Source organism: Hyperolius riggenbachi, chromosome 1, assembly GCF_040937935.1.
Source record: "Hyperolius riggenbachi isolate aHypRig1 chromosome 1, aHypRig1.pri, whole genome shotgun sequence".
Lineage (NCBI taxonomy): Eukaryota > Metazoa > Chordata > Amphibia > Anura > Hyperoliidae > Hyperolius > Hyperolius riggenbachi.
The window spans coordinates 560,649,776-560,663,429 of NC_090646.1; the positions used below are offsets into that span (position 1 = coordinate 560,649,776).

At 42.3% G+C, this 13,654-nt stretch overlaps 1 long non-coding RNA gene across 1 annotated transcript in view; it reads left to right on the forward strand.

Moving 5' to 3' along the window:
- Positions 1–1,771, forward strand: part of LOC137557507 (uncharacterized) — an 86,175-nt gene extending 84,404 nt beyond the window's left edge. Inside the window, exon 4 of the long non-coding RNA XR_011029583.1 lies at positions 1,609–1,771. This is a non-coding gene — a long non-coding RNA (uncharacterized lncRNA). The remainder of the gene's footprint in view (positions 1–1,608) is intronic.
- The last annotated feature ends 11,883 nt before the right edge of the window (positions 1,772–13,654 follow it).

Below are 13,654 nucleotides of genomic sequence, written 5' to 3' on the forward strand. Positions count from 1 at the left end.
TGTAGACACACTATGGGCTTTGCGCGCATAAAGGATTACAATCGCGTGTAAACAAAGGTTGATCGCGTGCAAACCTTCGTGTATCACGCGGAGTAACCCTTTAAGCGTGCAAACCTTTGCGTGCGGCAGATCGCGTGATAACTGCTGTGATAGCAGTTATCACGCCTCAGTGAATCAAGCCCTGTGAGCGCTTTCTGAGAGCTTTTCCATCCATCCGAGCTTTCTGAGCGTTTTAATGCAAGCCAATGGAAGCGTTTTTAAAAGATGCTCAGAAAGCTCTGAAGGTCAGAAAATTACTCAGAAAGCTCTCATGGACCCATATGTAATTCATTTGTTCTCTTGAGTTTTCTCCAAGGAGATATTTTTTCATCTTCGATTGAAAATAACTCTTTAGCACTTTGCAGCGGAAAAAGTACCAAAAAGTAGTCAAAAAAGTACTGTCAAAGTTATTTTGAGCATTTGTTATCTTGCTGGTGGTTTTAAAAAGCATTTTATTTACAAGTTGTGAAATTACCACCTAGGAGAAAACTCGTGAAAAAGTGAATTGCATATGGGCCATAGTGTCTACAGGCTCAATGTGTCTCCCACCTCCACAGACATGAGCTTTGTATTGCTCACTTTAGTAACAAACTATGAATGAAACTTTGCTCCAGGATCTCTCTTGCCACCACCCTACCTCCCCCAAAACACACACACACACACACACACACACACACACACACCACACGCACGCACGCACGCACACACACACACACACACACCACACGCACGCACGCACGCACGCACGCGCACACACACACACACACACACACACACACACACAGCTGGATTTGGACATTTTACCGCCAAAGGCCCATTGTCACCAACCCCGTTCCGTCCTGTGCACCCCATTTCGGTGCGCTCCCCCTGTCCCGTTTGTTCCCCTGGTCCTGTGCTCTTGGCTTCTGCTCCCCCCATCCTGTGTATTTCCCTGGTCCTGTGCCCCTCCATTCTGTGCTGTGCTTGGGGGGTGCACCACACAGGACAGGATGGGAGGAGCACAAGACAAGTGCTAACTACTTGCCCCTGTGGAAGCAGAGCGGCCTCGGACTGGGTTTATGACTGCTGCAGTTTACATGTTTGGCAGCTTGACTGCGTGAGTATGCAATCCCTCTGCCCGCCCCTTGCTTCCTGGTGCCCTAGGCCATGGCCTCTGTGGCCTTGCTTCAAATCCGGCCATACACACACACACACACGCACACACACACGCACACGCACACGCACGCACACACCCGCAAGCTCAATCTCACAAAGTATGTACAATGTTTACAAGATGATTCTACGTCGATTGAGGGGTGTCCTTTTTTATTTCATTACATGTTTTTCTTTATTAAATCTAATTCTGTCACTAGTAAAAGTTTGCACAATGTGTACCTATGTTTTCAATACATAATAAAATAAAAAAGATATATATAAATCAGGTATACATTTTGTAATTTTGGCTTTTAGTTAGAGACATCTTATTTGTGCTGGCTCTGTGCTGTAAAGTTATTAAATTCAGTATATAAGATGAGAACAACATAAACTGGCTCTGATTCAATAAACTGTCTTCTTTATCTTTTTTTTCAGATGCGAAAAACTAGGTAAGAAATGAATATTACATTTAAGATCATCTGGGACAACTTAGTCGGAGCACTTTTTGGCTGCCTGTGGCCTGAAAAAGTATTTTACTGATGAGCTATGAAAACATTCCCTGTAACAACCCAGGAATAAAGTTTAATTAGTTATGTTAGGTTCAGCTGCAGCATTGTTTCTTACCTTTCACTCACCTTGTTTTCAGTAGACTAGGCTGTTGTAATTTTTTTTTTGCTGTTTCATATTTTAGTTTATTTTATATGAAATTGTAACTAATATATAAAACACCATTTAATATAGAAATATACTCTGGAAGTATTTTTATACAAAAGGCCCATTATTTTTCCATGTTTTATACATTTTTATGCAAAAAGCAAAAGTAGTTTTTGTCTTAATAAAATATTTGGAGTGTGCAAGTAGTGTAAAGCGCGGTACTCTGCTAACATACACAAGTAACTCGGGTTGCGCTACTTGCGCGCTACCATACTGTGGGGATTGCCGGTACAATTGCCAGGGGATCTGTGCACTAAACTTTACCATAGATTAGTGAATACACCGTTATGTCAAGCTGGGCCTAACAGTGACTACTTGCCTTCTCTTTCCATAGCATATAAAAGAGTCACACTGCAAAACTAATAGTTTTAGTTTCTGAGTGACATCCCCAGATATTAGCTGGATCCTGCCTGCATATCCAAACTTTCTCAAATGTATATGGTGAGCATGATTTAAGACATAAATTATTGCCTATGAGGAGGAATCTGGTATGCTTCTTGCCATATTTTAAAAGCATGTTTGTTACCAGGGGCGTAACAATAGACCCTGCAAGGGATGCAGCTGCAGGGGGGCCAGAAGCCACAGGGGGCCCTGTCCTGAGAGACTGATAAGGGAGGGCAAGGAGAGAAAAAACGTTCTGCTCTCTGCACAATTGTTCTAATGACTGCATCTGCTCAGCCGCTGATAAGGAATCATACAAAGTTTTGTAGACAAAGATTTGTAAACAGTCCCTATTCAGTGTGCAGGGAAGGGGGCCCCATCCAAAGTTTCGCAGGGGGCCCCAGTGATTTCTAGTTACGCCCCTGTTTGTTAGGGCTGTTTCTGGACATAGGCTGTCTGGACCAAGGCCTGGAGCACCCTCTAGTGTATGAAAGTCCATTTTAGGCAGTCTGCATTGCATAGCATAGTATTCTATAGCTTTTGCAATATCCTTGTGATATCTTGCTGCATTCCTGTCTCCCCTGTACTGCAATCCTTTCCCCTCCCCTCTCCATAGAGAGAGAGGCTATTTCCATCCTGACAAATCATGATGGCTGGGTTGTTTGCTGCCTTCTCCTTTGTCTCTGTTCATCAGCTGTAGCTGACTTTGGGCTGGTGCACACCAGAGTGGTTCTGAAGTGCTTTTTAAAACGCTTGCAGGGGGGAAACCGCTTGGCTAATGAAAGTGAATGGGCTGGTGCACACCAGAGCGGTTAGTTTTTCCACAAACGCAAACTCCTGTCCTGCTGCATTTTTTAGATTTCTAAAAAATGCTAGATCAGAGCGGTTTTCCAGGCATTTTTGTTACAGAAGCTGTTCAGTAACAGCTTTACTGTAACAATATTTGTAATCTGCTGTACAAAAACGCTCCAAAAACCGCTAGATATGTTTAGAAAACCTCTCTAAACATGCCTAGAATTGCTCTGAAAATCTGCTTCAAAAACCTCTAGCGTTTTGCGGATCTGCTTGAGGTTTTTGGTGTGCACCGGGCTTTTCTCTGCCACCACTCAGTCTCTTAGCTCTTCTATCTGCAAGCCCCTTACTCTTCTATATCTACTTCCACTCTCCCATCTTTCTCTCAAGCTCCTCCTCTGTTCACCACTTCACTCACTCTACCTCTCTCTCTCCTTTGCTGCCTCAAACACATTTCTATTTCTCCGTAACTCCACTCTATTTTTCTAACTTCCTTTTCCAACCCGGTTTTCCCTTTTTCTTGCTACCAATCTCTTCACCACAAGCCATTCATGCTTTTCACTCATGTATCTTTACTTGCAGCCTCTCTCTTTCCCTCTCCTGCCTTTCCCCTGCATCTCTTTCTTTCTCTGTTTTTCTATTGCAAAGCGCTCTCAAACAAAATTACAAAATCTATCTATCTATCTATCTATCTATCTATCTGTCTGTCTGTCTGTCTGTCTGTCTGTCTGTCTGTCTGTCTGTCTGTCTGTCTGTCTGTCTGTCTGTCTGTCTGTCTATCTATCTGTCTATCTACCTATCTACCTACCTATCTATCTATCTATAGGGATGGTCGGAAATGCCAATTTCCGATTCCGCGGTAAATCCGCATTCCGCCATTGCCAAATACCGATTCCGCTTTCCGCTACCAATTTCCGCATTCCAATCGTGGAAATCGTGGAAATTCTGCCCGACTTTAACATCGATTTTCTCAAAAACTATAAGGTCTTTTTGAAAACTTTTTTTGCATCTTGTTCAGAAGATTCAGTTTAATAAACCCTGAAAATTTGGTGTTTCTAGGCCTTACGGGGGCTTTGCTATTAACCGCTAAAGTCCGTGGATTTTTACTGTAATGTAAATGCAGAAAATAGGCTGATGCAGATTTTCTGCATTTTACATTACAGTAAAAATCCGCCGACTTTAGCGGCTAATAGCAAAGCTCCCTTAAGTCCTAGAAACACCAAATTTTCAGAGTTTATTAAACTGAATCTTGTGAACAAGATGCAAAAAAAGGTTTCAAAAAGACCTTATAGTTTTTGAGAAAATCTATGTTAAAATCGGGCGGAATTTCCGCGATTTCCAGCGGAAATTTCCGCAATTTCCGGCGGAAATTGCGGAAATGCACTTGCAATACCGATTTCCGTATTCCGATGCGAAATGCAATTTCCGATCGGAATTTCGGACATTGCATTTCCGCGGAATCCGAATGAGCATCCCTACTGTCTGTCTGTCTGTCTGTCTGTCTGTCTGACTATCTATCTATCCACTCTTTCTCTCTTAAAGCGGAATGAAACCCAGAATTTCTTCTTTGCTCGAAACGATTATTTACAGCATAATATATACTACCACCATTTTTTTTTACTAGAGTAGCATTCAACTAGTTAAACACCGGATTTACAAGTTCCCTGCAGGGAAAGCTAGACGTATCCAAACTGCAGATAACATTATCTTGTGTTTACTTAATTGGCTCAAGTGAGGAATGTAAACAATTATGTGACTGTGCAGACTTTCCTGAACACAAACAGACACTCAGAAAGCATTTCTGCTTACATTACAAGATTAATAAACCAGTTATGAATAAAATGCAAAAGCAGCTCTCAGAGCAAAACAATTGTACTTTGGGAACTTGTAATTTCTAAATGAATAATATTACTCATGCACAAATGCAAATATGATAACCGTATGGCATATAAAAAGTAGGAAAACATGTTTTTATTGAATATTATGTCAGAGTTTTATACCGCTTTAAAATAAACATCAGGCAAATTAAAGAGACTCTGTAACAAATTTTTCAGCCTTAGTTCTTCTATTCTATAAGTTCCTATGCCTGTTCTAATCTGCTCTGGCTTACTGCAGTCTTTCCTAACTGCACTGTCTCTGTAATAAATCAATGTATCTTTCCTCTGTCCTGTTTGTCGGGCTAAAGCTGGAATGTGTGGAATGTGCAGGGCTGCTTGTGATTGGTAGAAGCGATACACACCCTCTGCAGGCCCCCTGCATACTCTGAATGACTCACACACTATGCTTAGCTGAGCCTATTAGAAGCTGGTTAGTTTGTTTGTAAACACTGCCTAAAACTGTTAATTACAAGCCAGGATTGCAGCAGAGAGTGGCAGAAACAGCACAGAGGGGCAGGAGAACATAATGAATAGAATGGTATGCTTTTTAGTGTAAGAATATTAGAGTACAGATTCTCTTTAATAAAATAAAAAGAGATTTACTTACCTGGGGCTTCTTCCACCCCATGGAAGGTTGTGTGTCCCTCGTTGCAATTCCACTCTCAGAGGATCGCCTGGGGTCCCCTTGCTAGCAGCTGCCCACCTGGCGAGAGCAGAGCGCTCCTGGCACAGAATGCTCCGGCCGATAGGAGTGTGAAAGCAAGTGGCACAGCCGCGCTTGCGCAGACGCAGTAGCCATCGACCTCGCCAGCTGCTACTGAGGGGACCCTGGGCGACCCGCTGAGAGTGGAGCAGCGGCGAGAAACACACAAGCTTCCCCCATACACACACAGTTTAAGGAATATTGGTAGGAGCGCTTCAATAAGACCCAACCATTCAAGAGATTTAAAGGGGAAGTGAAGTAAGAGGTATACAGAGGCTGCCATATTGATTCCCTTTTAATCAATACCAGTTGCCTGGCAGCCCTGCTGATCTATTTCTCTGCAGTAGTATCTGAATAACACCAGAAACAAGCATGCAGCTAGTCTTGTCAGATCTGACTTTAAGGTCTGAAACACCTGATCTGCTGCATGCTTGTTCAGGGGCTATGGCTAATAGTATTAGAGGCAGAGGATCAGGAGGGCTGCCAGGCAACTGGTATTGCTTAAAAGGAAATAAACATGGCAGCCTCCATATTCCTCTCTCTTCATTTCCCCTTAAAATCATGCGATAAATGAAGACTTGTGAGTGCGCAGGTAATAAATTATAGGCAGTAGTTTTCTTGGAGCTCCTGACCTCATGTGTCTTACAGTTACAGCCTCTGAATTCCTTTCATTTGCTCATTAACCTCCTTGATAAAAAGCACAAGATACACAGACATATGACATCCCACGCGTTCCCTAATTATTTCATACATGTCTTTATGCAAAAAAATACACTTGAGACCCATTGTGTGCAGAGCACACGGCAAACTGCTGACTTGACAAGACCCATAGAGATTTCACAGCCTCATGAAGGTAAAAAGGTCTGTTTAGTCCTCAAGTACTTAGCTCCCCACTGACTGGAGCAAGATTGATCATGTCTAGTGGCTGGGGAATAATCAGGACTTACTACAGTGAAACAAATGACTGGGGAGCAGTAGATCATCAAAAACAGTGACAGGTCAAGCTATCAGCGAAGCAAGTGTCATACAATGGAGAAGGGGTTAAGATTCTGCTTCTTTGCACTGGTGCACTGTATATGTTACAGCAGACATTAGACCACTAAGTGGTCGATTTTATATATAGTATTCACTGATCACTGAGATAAACAGAAAATATTTACATTTTGCTTCTTGTTATAAGAATAGGTATATATATTTATCTTCAAGTTTACAAATAATAATAATAATAACAACAACAACAATTTGACCACCTGCTATTGACAAACAATATTTTACAGCTTCTACTATTGTTATAGGTAATAAACTCTATCTGTCTGACTATCTACTCTATCTATCTATCTATCTATCTATCTATCTATCTATCTATCTATCTATCTATCAGCCATATTAACTAAATATCTGTAGAGTTGCACTGCACGGGAAGTGCATGGCAATTTTATAATGCAGTGCACCCTACCCAGTTAGCGCAACCCGCATTACTTGATTGGCAATGTGAGCAATGAAATGATAATGCAGGCTATGCAAGTAGCTTAAAGGACCACTGTCGTGAAAATTTTAACATTTAAAATATATGTAAACATATACAAATAAGCAGTACATTTCTTCCAGAGTAAAATGAGCCATAGATGACTTCTCTCCTATGTTGCTGTCACTTACAGTAAGTTGTAGAAATCTGACACAACCGACAGGTTTTGGGCTAGTCCATTTCTCCATAGGGGTTTCTCAGAATGGCCTTTATTTTTTATAAAGATGCTTCCTGAAGAAGATTTATAGAAAGATGCTGGCCGGTCTCCCTGCTCACCGTACACATTATTGGCAGTTGGACAGAGCAACTGCCATTCAAGTGCTTTTGAAAATCCTGATAACCCCCCATGAGGAGATAGGCTAGTCCAAAATCTGTCGGTTCTGTCACATTTCTACTACTTACTGTAAGTGACAGCAACATAGCAGAAAAGTAATTTATGGTTCATTTTACTCTGCAAGAAACATATAATTCTTATATGCATGTGTTTACATATATTTTAAATTGTAAGATTTTTGTGACAGTGGTCCTTTAACAAGGGTTACCGTAGCAATGCTCATGTTACCTAAGTAACATGGCTTGAGATAGCTGTTAAACGTGCTGTGTAGTTGCCACAAGTAATGGTAAACATGCTTTGTGCTTCCTGCACACATCATCATTATGATATTTAGTGAATATGGCCCAATCTGTCTGTCTACCTATCTCTCTATGGGGTTGATTCACTAAACCGTGCTAACTCATAGCGCGCCCGCGGTAGCATTTTGTGCACGGTATTACACGCGTAACGGTTTCCACGCGCACACGTGCATTTTTTGCGTGCAAATTTCCACGGGGAAACTGTTACGTGCGTTATAACGCACACAAAACGCTAGCGCGGCTGTGCTATGAGTTAGCACGGTTTACTGATAAAACCCTATGAGTCAGATGCAGTAAACAGTGTAAAGTTGGAGTGTGCAGGGAGAGCATTACTACCACCTGTGGAGCACCTCTCGTTAACCCGTTAGTGCCACAGGCATTACCATGATAATGTGCGTATTGCTATGGTTGCATCACATGATACCCTAGCAATGCCTACATTACCACAGTACCACCCGCCATAGGTAGACAAACAGTACTCTACCAACTGTATTAATGGTAAAATGCATGCGGTTTACTCCAACTGGTCTGTCTTCCTATCTTCCTGCTTGTCTATCTGTCTGTCTGCCCCTATATCCATCTGTCTGTCCATCTATCTTGCATATCCATTGATTCACCTAGATAGTTATGCTTATTTTTAAAAATAGCAGGAACTGAAGCACTTGCTTGGAATTCTCTGAGCTGCTCTATGTTTAATTTTATCATAGCTCTGGCATTTATTCATTTGTATGTGCATGTCGTTATAACGGGTTTGTTTGCATTCTGCTTGCACTTTGTCACACTGTTGGAATTCATTGTTGCCAGTTTGCGGTCCAGTTCATTTTCCCGTGTAATTATTGTGTTAGCTGCCAAAATACGAAAGGATGTGCAGCTTTCTTTTTTACAAGCTGTGACATCCTCTGCTGGGTAGAGGTTTAGCAGCTGTAAGCTACTGGTCTGTAGAAGCCATTTACAGAGATTTATCTTGTTGCTTGGCCTACCGGGTGTTATTTTTCCATGAAACATGACTGCACAAATAAACGCTACCTTATGACAAATGACAAGTGTAGGACAACTCTTTTGAATAGATGTATTGCTTACACTAGTGTACATTACTATATACAAGTTCCTGGGGATTCCAAGTGGACAAAAATGACTCATTGTCTTAAGTGATGAAATGTTGTCTGTATGTTCTGGGGTATTGCTGTTACAGTCAAAGGGAACTCTGTGTAGCTTTGATTGGATTCTGCACAAAAATAAAAATGGCAATTTATGCCTTTTTAGAAATGGTTTAAAAATGTAAAGATAATAGCAGCTCCAATAATAATAATAATAATAATAATAATAATAATAATAATAATAATAATAACTTAACATTTAAAGTGGGATTACTGTATACTCAAAATTACATTTTTGCTTTCAAACATTAAACACAGTGAAAAGTGAATATAAAACCCTATAACGCTAGTCTGATGTCATTTGAATGCATATTTAGATAATTTAAAGAGAACTCGAGGTGGGTTTGAAGAATGCTATTAGGATACAGAGGCTGGTTCTGCATACAATCTCCAGCCTCTGTGTCTGTACTGTGTCCCTCCCAGGCCCACCCTGCGCTCTGCGGCTCCCCATAAAGAAAACCGCCATGCTAGCGACATGCAGGCAGCTTGTCGCTAGCTGGCTGTTAACCTTAATGCTGCCTGTCACCGTCGCTCCCCCGCCTCCTCTATAGCGCCGCTCCCCTGCCTACGTCTCCTTCCCTATTGCAATCTTGGCACCATTTGTTGTTTGTTATATCACTGTTTTGTGTGCCATTGTGTAATGCTTTAATGCCCCATATCACAATAAATGTAATGGCCCCCTATTATTGTACATCGCTGCCTAATATGTTATCGCTTTATAAATAAAGTTTATTAAAAAATAATTCCTGTAAAAATGAATCTGTGGATCTGTGAAACAAATTCATTTTTAAAGGCATCACTTTTCCATGCATGACCCTCCATCCTGGCGATCCGGAAATATCGCAACATACCCAAACTTGCTGTCTATTTAGCGGAACGGACCAAATGGATCAGTTCGAATGGAGCAATGTGAACGCATACTGTTGATTAACACAAGATCCGTTAGGGTCTGTTCCGTTACGGTCCATTAAATGTGAACTGGGCCTAAGTATCTTGCTAGTGATCATGCCAGCTACATCTCCAAAAGATTGCATACTTTTAATTCAGTTTTGGCCATTGTAAACGTGCATCTCCTCCTTCCTGGTATTTTGTACATGTTGTTCACTTGTAGCAGATCAGGATAGTGGAATTTCGCTCTCTAATGTTTTATACAGCTTTGCAAAGCATTTGCTGGAGAAAAAGTTCACGTTTTTCAATAGAACAATCGTGAGACATATAGCTAAGTAACTATTACAATCTACAGATATATCGTTAACTTTCCCTGCTTGGACCACCCACATGCTTAAATATTAAATATCCCATTTGTCTTTACAAGATTATTTACAAGGATCGACGTTAACATGGTTTGTAGGAGATTCAGCGTGTGCTGATAGAGGTGTAGGTTGGCAAGTAACCGATTTTGCATTTTTCCCATCATCTCTTAGTCTACTCTTTACCTATGAAATCTAACCAGTATGTAAACTTTGAAATACAAGTTTCACGTCAGTTTTTACAGCCTGAGAAATCAAAGTCCACATTCAAAATAAGCCAAATAAATGTTCGCTCGGCATGCCTTGCAGACACTCAGGACATGACTTTGTTGACGTTTTTTTCTGACGGTCAGAAGAGAGGGATTATCCAAACAATTTGTTTTCAATAAAATCCTCAGCATCCTGTCTTTCAGTTCAGGAAGTAATAGAGTGCTGTATTAAGTTCTCTGTGGGAGCCAGCATATTAACTGCATTCCACTGTAATTGAGCACAGAGCCACGGTCCTTACATCTCCGCAGCATTGCATTGTAACTCCAGGATCACAATGCAAGTAAAAATGGAAAAGAAAACATAAAAAGTGAGCCACACCAGATTTATTGGAGGTGGGTGAAATTGAACGCAGGCTTAGCAGCTTGAAATCCAAGGTGCTGCTTAATTAATTTGGTGAACACATAGTTTGCTTCATCAGTCCTATCCATTCATGCTTTTATAGTAATGGAAGTAATTACAATGGTGTTGTAGTCAAAACTAAAAAAGGAACTGTAGCGAAAAGGGGGACAAAAAATTAATCAATACACTGCAAAGTGAGAAGTTAAAAAATACAATAGAGATCAAGGAATTATTGGTATTCGCCATGTCATTTGTTCACATTGTTTGATCCACAATGAGGCTGCACATAATCATCTTTACTACTGGCAGACATGAAAAAAAACAGACAACTTCAACTGCCACAATCTATAGCCACACCCCCTAACAATGCGATACGCTAAAAGGTTGTTTTTTTTTATAAATATACATATGCACAGAGGGAGATACTAGTTGCTTGGCAGTTGTAAATGGTTGTTATTTCCCACAATGCAACAAGACTCACAGACAGGAAGCTGTCAGGACCTAGGTGCTGATCTCACACTGTGGGAGGGGTTTCACCACAATATCAGCCATACAGACCCCTGTGATGATCTATTCTATAAAGGTAAAGATTTCTCATGGGAAAGGGTGTATCAGCCCCTGATTGGGATGAAGTTCAATCCATGGTTACAGTTCCTCTTTAAAGATCAACTTGCATATAACAGTCCTTTGAAATATACTTTGTGCAGCAAATGTTCTCAACAAGCATTTGCATAGTTTTATCTATAGGTGTCAGTGATGAAGCAATCTTAAGTAAGATTGTTTTGTTTATTATTATTTAGCATTTATAAAGTGCTGACATCTTTTGCAGCGCTGTACAAAGTACATAGACATGTCGCTAACTGTCCATCAGAAGGGCTCACAATATAATCCCACCATAGTCATATTTCCATTGTAGTCTAGGGCCAATTTTTTTTTTAGGGGAAGCCAGTTAACTTATCTGAATCTGTATAGGAAAGAAGGCGGTACATTTGGCACTGGTGACTGTATTGTTTATTCATTTAACATGCATGCATGACATCACTTGCGGCAGGATAATGGAAACTATGCTGAAGTTCTACCAGCCAGATTCAAATTGGTACAATTCTCCTACCATGCATCTGTAGGGGAGGTGGCGCAGTGGGTGGTAGGCACAGAGGCCTGACAGCCGTTTCGCACTCAGCATGTTTCCTCTGAGGCAATCCAACAACTAACTAACTTATGTGTATGTTTTGGGGGATGGGAGAGGAAACTAGAGTGCCCGAGAAGACACTCAGAGAACAAACTCTACAGTGGGAAAGAAACTGTAACGATTGTGGAATTCTCTCCGTGGTCAGCGCACAGGACGCGCGCTGACACTGCGGAAATCCTCCACAAGCGTATAACCCAGCAAAAGGTACAACGCACCTGTAGAGGAAAATTCCTGTCGGCAGATGGAGCTGCAAAGTGCAGAGGAACAGATCCTCTGCCCAGCCACAGACGCCAGACAGGAATTGTACGAAGGGAAGAAACGCAGGGCAAGATAGCCCTTAAAGGGAGAGAGAGTAAGGCCCCGTTCATATCACGGAACGCAGGCGTGATTCGTTCAGAACACAACGCACAGGAATGCACGTCATGTGCGTCTCTGTGCGTTGCGTGGCTGATCCCATTCACTGAAAGTGAATGGGACAGCCGCGCGTTTTGCTAGGAAACGCGTGCAGCATGCATTCCCGGACCGTACAGGTCCGGAACGCATGCAGTGTGAACATCAGATAGTGCACTCTATGCACTGTCTGATGTCGTGCGTGTCGGCCTCCCGCACGTGTTCCCGAAACGCGGACGGGAACGCGTGCAATGTGAACGGGGCCTTAAGCGACAGAGTGTATGTGTGTCCACCAATCTAGTCGTCACCCAGCGACGATGAACACACAACCATGAAGATCAGGTGAGAAGGCAATCGCAAGAGATGGCGATTGCTAACAGCGACACAAGACCGAATAAGCACAGAGGAGGAATGTATGTATGTCCACCAGTCTAGTCGCCAACCTGTGATGGTGGACACACAACAGAGGAAACCAAGTGAGAACGCAATCGCAAGAGAAGCAATTGCGAATGAGAATGAGCACAGGGACAGAATGTATATGTGTGCACCAATCTAGTCGCCAACCCGCGACAGTGCACACACAACAGCAGAAACAAAGTAGGAACGCAATCGCGAGAGAGGTAATTGCCAGAGGTGACACAAGACTTAAGCAAGACAGGGCACGAGAGTAGCAAAGGCACAGCAAATCGCGATTGCCAGAGGTGACACAAGACTTAAGCAAGACAGGCACAGCAAATTGCGATTGCCAGAGGTGACACAAGACTTAAGCAAGACAGGGCACGAGAGTAGCAAAGGCACAGCAAATCATACAATGAGAAGGAAAATAACAAACGCTAACTAAACGTGAACACCGCACTCATTCGCAAGAGCAAACACAATTACAGCGCGATCTCCGCACGTTAAGCGCAACAGAGACAAGCACGTCTAACTAACCACCGCCACACAAACACGAAACAGAGAACGCGAGCGCTTGCTTAACGGTTACCTCACCGAGCCTACAGCAAGCGTTCGTATCAGACAAGACTGACAGACAGACGGGAAACAGGATAGGAAAGATCCACTGCTCTTTCCACCAGAGCGAGTGCGATCCAAGTAAAGCAACAGAGCTTAGCAGGATCCACTGCTCTTTCCACCAGAGTGAGTGCGATCTGGGTTCAGGGACAGGATAGGAAAGATCCACTGCTCTTTCCGCCAGAGCGAGTGCGATCCGGGTTCAGGGACAGGATCACAGATCAGAAGGATCCACAGCCGCTACCGCTAG